Here is a 7,381-nt window from a genome sequence, read left to right as displayed (position 1 = left end):
TTCAATATGAATTGCACCTCAATGTAAAGAAAATGAAAATTCTCAAAACTGGACCAGTAAGTAGCATCATGATAAGTGGAGAAAAAAATGAAGTTGCCTAAGAGTTCTCTTTGCTTGTATCCACAATCAATGCTCCTAGAAACCACAGTCAAGAAATCAAGCATCTTATTATGTTAAGAAAAGTTGCTATAAAAACAAATAAACAAAAAACCCCAACTCTTTAAAATAGTAAAGACGCAAGATATCACTTTGAGGACTAAGGTGCAGCTGACCCAAGCCATGATATCTTCAATCATTTCATATGCATGTGAATATTTAAAAATGAATAAGGAAAACTGAAAAAGAAATGAAGCATTTGAATTATGATGTTGGTAAATATTATTGAGCATATCACATAGCAACAACAACGAGATAACTTATTACCTACTTTACTGATCACTCATAGTTGCCTAAACAATAATAGTTAATGTTGTTGTTGTTAAGTGCCATCAATTCGATTCCTACCCATAGCGACCCTGTATAGGGTTTCCGAGGAGAAGCTGGTAAGCTCGAACTGCTGACCTTGCAGTTCAAACGGCTTATAGGTACCTAAAATCAGGATTATACACTTTCCATAAGAAACCACAAAAATCATGATGTTTATCAGCAACTTTGAATACTTGGTGATATGTCATCATTCTTATTGTTGGATAATTTGTATTACTAAGGTCTAGACAGCATAGAACGTAAGAAATAGAATTATTTCTAGAAAGACCCTTCTGTAAGAAGTTTGATAAAATCTCAGAGGGATGCTGCTGGATAACTGGGCTGAGTCCAATAAAATAATTTTCCAATGAAATTATACAAGAAAAATTATTATAATTATACCCATGTTATTTAAAATTTTTTGATTACCTAACCAATTATTTCCTGATGTGTAGCAGTTGGCCATAGTATCACCTCCTGAGGACATTCAGTGCATTTATTATGGAAATAGTGTAACAGAACAAACTCAAAGATTATTACTTCTGCAGCCAAACCATCTCACTGTCTTTAGTTTTGTTTTAATTGAATAGAAAACACTTTTCAGTACCTTTGGAAATGTAACCAAGTCTCTAGAAAACAGATTCAATGAATTTTCACATAGGATAAAAAGTCAAAAATTAGCTTTGGCTATGCAAAATCAAAATACATCTTTGCAAACAATTTGTTACATGCAAAATCTCTTTGTGTTTTTTTTTTGTTTTTTTTTTTTTTTTAATTTCTATCCTTCTATATGGAAGTCCTGGTATGGCACTGTGAGTTAATGCACTAGACAGCAAAGTTGGTTTGAACAGCAAGCTAGGCAGTTCAAGCTCAACAGCCACTCTCCGGAAAACCTATAAAGGGTCGCTCTGGGTAGGAACCATCTCTATGGCACTTAACAACAACAGCAATTCTTATACACCAAGGCAATTCCAGTTTAATTGTAGTTATCTAACTTCATAAGTAGCAAAGTCTCCTGTGTCAATTATTCACCAAACGTCTTACTTCCATAGCTTACTTGTTAAAATGCCATTGCTTGGCTCCAGCATAGCTATTAGTCTACTACTTCACTATATTTTAACTTCAATCAAACTGAAAAAAAATCTCTCCTATACAGCTTTCATTTTCCTGATTTTAATGGGTTGGGTCTACACAATTTGTTTTCCTAGATTAATAATTCATTTTATATCTATATTTTCTAATAAAAAATCCTTTCTTCATACCAACTCAAATCCCTCTGCCCCAATATAACTTTTCCCCTGTTGAGAGTAAATTTGGCTTTCTGGTAAACTCCCTTAACACATTAAATTGAAATCTGCCTACTTGCATATGCTATTTTGTATCCTTTGTTATAGTGCTGGTACACTGCCTATTCTTATTTGTCAGCCAGCATACTCTTCAAGGGCAGAGAGATCGAATGTTTGCATGCATATTTATTTATATGTCCTTTACCCAGCACTGTTCTTCATGCATATCAAGTCTTTAAAACACACATATATGTGCTGCATATAAAGGGCTGACATGTGAATCTCTCTGTCTGTCAAAATGAAGCTTAAGGGAAAAAATCTTGATAAGGTTTCTATTTCCCAGAAACATGACACTGATTTCAGCAAATGAAGGTGTTACTTTCTCACAACACGACAACCATTGAAAGCCATACATGCAAATATGTGAGGCAATTTCATATTTTTAAAAGTATTTAAGGGAGCTGTTTAGGGATCTGCTCTCTGTATAGTTTGTCTAAAACCATTCAAGTCTAAAACAATCTGGTATTTTCCCTATTCATCCTAAGGGCACTTTACTCTTTGAATACCATTACACGCTTCCAATGAAGGCATTCTATTTGAGAAAAATGCTAAACCTTAGATGTCTCATTAGACAAATCACTTAATAAGTGTGTTTTCCTGGTTTTACAATGCATGAAATATTAATATAATGGTTTAGCTCTGATTTAAATATATAGACATACATACATATATATTTGTATGTATACATATTTAAAATATATGTCTGAATGGCCAACCTTCCAGAGCTGCTGGTGGGCTCAAACCTCTGTCCTTGTGGTTTGCATGCCAATGCTGATTCTACAGAGCTACCATGCTTATGAATTTTTAAGGAAAAGGATAGGAAGTTTCATTCATGACATTTAATTTATTCTTAAAACAAAATTTAAATAAAAGCAGGATAAAGGGGGAACTGGCAGGATGAGAGCACGATTTATCACTAAAGAAAAATTAAAAGCTTTGTATACCATTTGCTCCTACAAATACATTCACATATTGGTAGACTTAAATATTCTTCATCATGTGAGAAGTAAGCAACATAAGCAGCCAGTTGTTTTCCTGCTTCATATACAAGTGTTTGGTCAAAGCACAAATGTTACATAGTGCTGTGCATTATTATGATAGCTCAATTTATTTCTATTGTCCCTTTACATGTTATATATACTTTGTATTATTCTAACATGTTACTACTTCTTTTAGTAATTGATTCAAATAGTAATTCATCAATAAGATAAAAATGTATTCTTTTGGGAGCTAAAAAACATAAGTCTACAACAATCATTATTCACAGATAAGACTAAGTTAAATATTCAGCACACCATTAGTCCGTCATGTAGCTGTCTTTCAAATTTCTTGGCATAGATGTGTGAGTGCTTCCAGTGCTGCATCAGTTTGTTGAAAGATTAAAATTTGTATCCTATCAGTTCCTGAAGTCTTGTCCTGCTCTATTGCCTTCCCTGAACAGTGGACTTCTTCCTTTAGTACCATTGGGACTTGATCATATGCTACCACTTTTAATTGACGAGTATCAACCATTACTTTTTGATACAGTGACTGGATATTCCTTCCATCTTCTTTTGATACTTTGTGCAGCATTCAATATTTGCCCCCCCAAATTATTTAATATTTTTTCCATAGAATCCTGAGACTTGATTTTTTTTTCTTCAGTTCAAGAACTGCTGAGTGTGTTATTTGCTTTTAGTTTTCTAACTCCATATCTTTGTCCATTTCTTTATAATACTTGATTTTGTCTTCTAAAGCTGCCCTTTGAAAATTTCCATTCAACTCTTTTACTTTCTCATTTCTTCCAATCATTTTAGCTTCTCTACACCTGAGAAAGTTTCAATTTTCTGACATTCATTTTAGTCTTTCATTATTTTCTGTCTTTTTAATGACCTTTTGTTTTCTTTATGTATGATGTTCTTGATGTCATGCCACAACTCCTCTGTTCCATGGTCATTACTCTCTAATGCATCAAATCTATTCTTGAGATGGTATCTAAATTCTGGTGGGATATACCTAAGGTCATATTTTGGCTCTCCTTCACTTGTCTTCATTTTCCTCCATTTTAACCTCCATTCCTATTAGCAATTGGTGGTCTGTTCCACAGTTGACCCCTGGTTTTATTTTGACTGATGATTCTGAGCTTCTCCTGAGATTCTCCATAGTCTCTTTCCACAAATATATTTGATTCAATTTCTTTTTGTTCTATCTGGCAAAGTATGTCATTGTTTTTAAGTGCCATCGAGTCAGTTCTGAACCATAGCGACCCTGTACAGGGTTTCCAAAGAGTAGCTGGTGAGCTTGAACCACCGACCTTGCAGTTCAAATGACTTTGCAGTCTGGTGCATTAACCCACAGCACCACACCACGACTCTCACAAGTATGTTGTTGTTGTTAAGTGCCGTCAAGTCAGTTCCGACCCATAGTGACCTTGTACAGGGTTTCTGAGGCTGTAAATCTTTATGGGAGCAGAAAGCCTCATCTTTCTCCCACAGAACAGCTGGTAGTTTTGAACTGCTGACCTTAAGGTTCACAGCCCGATTCATAACCACTATGCTACCAGAGCTAGCAAGTATAGGCACCATTTATGTTGTTGAAAAGAGGTATTTGCAATGAATATGCTGTTGGTCTTGCATACTTCTATCATGTGATATCAGCATCATTTCTATCACTAAAGCCCTATTTAACAATTACTGATTGTTCCTCTTGGTTTCCAAAGTTTACATTTCAAACGCTAGCAATTATCAATTAATTTTTATTGTATGTTTGATTAATTTCAGACAAATGAAGTTGGTAAAAATCTTCAATTTAATTCAAGATTGATCTTGAAATGTTCTTCATGATGATGAAAGCTGCCCCATTCTCTTCAATATTTCATTTACAGTATAGTAGGCCATATGATTCTCTGACTCAAAATGACCAATACCAGTTAGTTACAACTCATTAAGTCCTAGGGTTGATCATTGGGCATCACATTTCATTTTTGATGGCTTCCAATTTTCATAGGTTCATCATTCATACATTCCACTCTCCAATGATTAATGGATGTCTTCTTATATTGAGTTGTGCCCCATCAGCAAATGGAGGTCCAGAAAGTTTTGCTTCATCCACATCATTAAATTTGACTCTACTTTGAGGAGTCAGCTCTTCCCATTCAAAGTTTGAGTGTCTTTCAACCTGAGGTAGTCTTCTGGCATGATAGAGACACTATTCTGCTACTATTCACAAGGTTTTTAGTGACTAGCCTTCTGAAAGTGGTCCATATCTTAAATTCCATAAAAGCAAATGGATAAGTGACAGTAGATTATGTGTCAAATCATTTGTAAATCCACCATGGTTCTGCCTATGAAGTAATCCAGGGAAGACTTGGGTTTTAAAACATTTGTGACATGGGTACTGAAACAACCCATGGAAGAGCATAAACAGAAGCTTCTGTATTTATGCAAACTAACATTGGAGCCAAACTCAAAAGAAGGCAAAGTTTCTTTAAAAAAAAAATCATTACTGGTAAAGAGCCATTAGTCATCACTACAAGCCTGAGAGTAAACAGAAAACTATGGAATGGAAACATCCTCAGTCACCAACTAAGAAAGTTCAAAAGTCAACTGTCAGCTGGAAAATTGATGCCTACACTTTTCTGGAATTTTCAAAGGCCAGTATTGGAACACTATACGGAAAAAAGTTCAGTGACTAACAGTGCTGTTACCTTGAAATGCTCACTGAAGAAGTGAAGCCTAAAATACCAATAAAACATAAAGGCCCACTATCCAAGGGCTTTGTGATCTTGAACGACAATGAATGTCCTCACACCTCTGTTCACACTGTTGACACTCTGAAAAACTTAGTTTTGAGGTTTTGAAGCATCCTCCCTGTAGTCCTGACCTTACTCCATTGGACTTTCACCTGCCTGGTCCCCTGAAAGCAGTCCTTTGAAGACTAAGATTCACCTTTGATAAAAAAGTGAAGACAGTGGTGCATTTGTGACTGAAAACTCAGTCTTGAACATTTAAAATAAAGGACTATGAAAGGTTTTTGACAGATGGATAAAGTGTATTAAAAAGCAAGGGGATTATGTAAAAAATGATGTGTCTTTTCTAAAAGTTGAATAAAATAAATTCTACAGCCAGAGTGTGGGTATTTTTTTTAACCTATTCATATTACTGTTAATTTTTTTCTCTGCTAAATCCTCCTTTCCATAGTCTTCATGGTTGTATTTTCTGAGAATACTCATTGACTAAATGTAAATGCAAATCTCCATCTCACAATGTATTTCCTAGGGAAATCAAACTGTGAGAAAGTTGGACTTTAAGAATCTCTTTTGTTATCTTTACAAATCTGGATGATACTGAGATTTATTAATCATCACAGACACAATGTGCAGATTTCTGACTGGCACAGCAAACATAGGAATGACGTTAAAGTACGATTGAAACCAACATTAATATAGAAAATTCAATATAATATTCTGAGCAAAAAATGTGAGAAACTGGATTATATGAAGAAGAATGTGGCACCAGGATTGAAGGAAGACTCATTAACAATCTGCCATATGCAAGTGATACAACTTTTCCTGCTGAAAACAAAAAGGACTTTAAATACTGACGAAAATCAAAGACCATGGCCTTTGGTAGGGGTTGCACCTCAAAATAAAGAAAACAAAGATCTTCACCACTAGACAAGTAAATAGCATCAAGATTAATGGAGTTGTCAAAGACTTCATTTTTCTCAGAATAGCCATCAACACTCATAGAAGTAGGAATTAAGAAATCAAATACTGTATTGCATCTGGCAAATCTGCTGCATAAGAAAGACCTCTTTAAAGTGTTGAAGAACAAAGATGTCAGTTTGAGGACTAACTGGCCAAATCATGGTATTTCCAATAATCTCATATGAATGTGAAAACTGGACAGTAAATAAGGAAGATGATAAAAAAAAAAAAAAAAAGTGATGCATTTGAATTATGGTGCTGGAGGAAAATATTTCAAGTACCATGGACTGCCAGAAGAACAAACAAATCTGTGCTAGAAGAAGTGCAGCCAGAATGACCTTTAGAAACCACTATGTCCATGATGTCTCTAATACTTCTGGTTTATTGTCAGGAATGACCTGTCTCTGGAGAAGGACATCATGCTTGCTAAAGTGGAGGCTCAGCATAAAAATAGAGAAAAATCCCCAGTAAGATGGATTGGAACAATGGCAGCAGCAATTGGCTCAAGTGTAGCAATGATTGTGAGATAGTCACACAGGACCAGGCATTGTTTAGTTCTTTTGTGAATAAGGTCATTGAGTAGGTACCAACTCAATAACATCTAATACCATCTAGGAATACGGAGCATTGGTGGTGCTGTAGGATAACCATTGGTTTGCTGACCACAAGGTCAGAAATTCAAGCCCATCAGCTACTCCTATCATTGCTGATGTCTGATGGATCTCAGCTGAAATCAGAAAATATCAGAAAGATGCTTACCTGTGCTTTATTGACTACAGAAAGGCTTTCAATTGTGTGTATCATGATAAGCTAAGGACAACATTGTAAAATATGAGTATTCCAGAACACTTAATTGTGTTTATGAGGAATCTGTACACGGATC

Source organism: Chrysochloris asiatica, unplaced genomic scaffold (genome assembly GCF_000296735.1).
Source record: "Chrysochloris asiatica unplaced genomic scaffold, ChrAsi1.0 scaffold00217, whole genome shotgun sequence".
Lineage (NCBI taxonomy): Eukaryota > Metazoa > Chordata > Mammalia > Afrosoricida > Chrysochloridae > Chrysochloris > Chrysochloris asiatica.
The sequence above is the reverse complement of the archived record's forward strand: the minus strand, read 5'-3'. Positions refer to the sequence as shown.